At 45.9% G+C, this 2,209-nt stretch overlaps 1 protein-coding gene across 1 annotated transcript in view; it reads left to right on the forward strand.

The window, feature by feature from the left end:
• The window catches only part of LOC124009992 (vasoactive intestinal polypeptide receptor-like), a 135,548-nt gene extending 133,684 nt beyond the window's left edge, over positions 1–1,864 (forward strand). Inside the window, exon 13 of the mRNA XM_046322284.1 lies at positions 1–1,864. This exon is cut by the window's left edge and continues 1,427 nt beyond it. The gene's annotated coding sequence lies outside the window, so the exon portion shown is untranslated.
• The last annotated feature ends 345 nt before the right edge of the window (positions 1,865–2,209 follow it).

The following is a 2,209-nucleotide window of genomic DNA, read 5'->3' on the forward strand; positions in this document are numbered from 1 at the left end:
AACAGGTTATCAGCTATGACTAGGTATTAGGCTAGGTGTTGGGTAACAGGCTAGGAGCTAGGACTGGGTAACAGGTTATCAGCTATGACTAGGTATTAGGCTAGGTGCTGGGTAACAGGCTAGGAGCTAGGACTGGGTAACAGGCCAGGAGCTAGGACTGGGTAACAGGTTATCAGCTATGACTAGGTATTAGGCTAGGTGTTGGGTAACAGGCTAGGAGCTAGGACTGGGTAACAGGTTATCAGCTATGACTAGGTATTAGGCTAGGTGCTGGGTAACAGGCTAGGAGCTAGGACTGGGTAACAGGCCAGGAGCTAAGACTAGGTAACAGACTAGGAGCTAGAACTAGGTAACAGACTAGGAGCTAGAACTAGGTAACAGACTAGGAGCTAGGAATAGGTAACAGACTAGGAGCTAGAACTAGGTAACAGACTAGGAGCTAGGAATAGGTAACAGACTAGGAGCTAGGACTAGGTAACAGGCTAGGAGTTAGGACTAGGTAACAGGCTAGGAGCTAAGACTAGTTAACAGGCTAGGAGCTAAGACTAGTTAACAGGCTAGGAGCAAGGTAACAGGATAGGAGCTAGATAACAGACTAGGAGCTAGCACTGGGAAACAGGCTAGGAGCTAGGACTAGGTAACAGATTAGGAGCTAGGTAACAGTCTACGACCTAGATTTAGGTAACAGGGTAGGACTAGGTAAAAGGCAAGGACTAGGTAACAGACTAGGAGCTTGGACTAGGTAACAGGCTAGGAGCTAGGACTAGTTAACAGGCTAGAAGCTAGGTAACAGGCTAGGAGCTAGATAACAGGCGATAGGACTAGGTAACAGGCTCGGAGCTCAGTAACAGGATTTGGTAACAGACTAGGACTAGGTAACAGGCTAGGAGCTGGGTAACAGGCTATGAGCCAGGGCTATAGATAACAGGCTAAGAGCTAGGTAAAAGGCTAGGAGCTAGGACTTGGTAACAGGCTGGACTAGGTAACAGGCTAGGAGCTAGGGCTAGATAACAGGCTAAGAGCTAGGATGAGGTAACAGGCTAGGAGCTAGGACTAAGTAAGTGGCTAAGACTAGGTAAACGGCTAGGTAGGTTACGGGCTAGGAGCTAGGTAACAGGCTAGGAGCTAGGACTAGGTAACAGTCTAGGCCTTGGCAAGAGTCTAGGATCTAGGAGTAAGTAAAAGGCTAGGACTAGGTAGCAGGCTAGGACTAGTTAACAGGCTAAGAGCTAGCACTAGGTAACAGTCTAGGACTTGGTAAGGGTCTAGGAGCTAGGACTAGGCAACAGGCCAGGAGCTGGGACTATGTAACGAGCTGGGATTATGTAACGGGCTAGCACTATGTAACAGGTTAGGATCTAGGTAACAGGCTAGGAGCTTGGACTAGGTAACAGGCCAGGACTTGGTAACAGGCATATGCTAAGTCTAGGTAACAGGCTAGGACTAGGTAACAGGCTGGGAGCTTGGACTAGGTAACAGGTTAGGAGCAAGAGTGATTGACCGGCTGTGCTGGCCAGTTCACGTTACTCAACTTTAGAGTTTACACGTTGTCGACGTGGCAGCATCTACATTGGATGGATCTCAAAGTGAAACGTTATCCACGTGGTCTAGTCTATATTGGAAGCATCTGGTCTCGTCCCTTATCTATCTAGTATCCAGCTGTCCATGATCAACCATAGACGAAGACACTTTTATGTACCAGAATTATGTTGGGTTGAAACATAGCTGGATTACATTCCAAGAAAAGAAGATTGAAGCGGCAATATGTTTTCATTGTAAGGCAGAGTCTCTTAGTGCATAGTTTGATGTGCAGACAGGTATTTTTCAGTCTTGCCCTTACATTCCCCTCAACCCCCCCCCCCTTTAAAAAAATAGCCAATCGTTTTGAGTTTCACTACAGATGCACCTGTATGTGTTTTTCATTAAAAACGTAAACTTATCCACTAAAGATCATAAGTGGGAAGACCAGGCGGTTAGCCATGGTGTTTAGCCATATGGTGAAGTAGTGATGAGGGGCGTAAAATGTTTAAAAGTTTTCTCCCATAGCTCCTAACCTGTTGCCACGTCTACGAGGTAAGATATCTCATTTCAATGGTACTGCATTGTTTCCCACTTGGTTTCTAAAACCTTTCAGAAATCTGTGTTGTTTACCTTGTTGTATTTCATTGTACATGTGAATACGTGAATGTACCTCTCACTAAAAATGTCA

This window comes from Oncorhynchus gorbuscha, linkage group LG22 (assembly GCF_021184085.1).
Source record: "Oncorhynchus gorbuscha isolate QuinsamMale2020 ecotype Even-year linkage group LG22, OgorEven_v1.0, whole genome shotgun sequence".
Classification (NCBI taxonomy): Eukaryota; Metazoa; Chordata; class Actinopteri; order Salmoniformes; family Salmonidae; genus Oncorhynchus; species Oncorhynchus gorbuscha.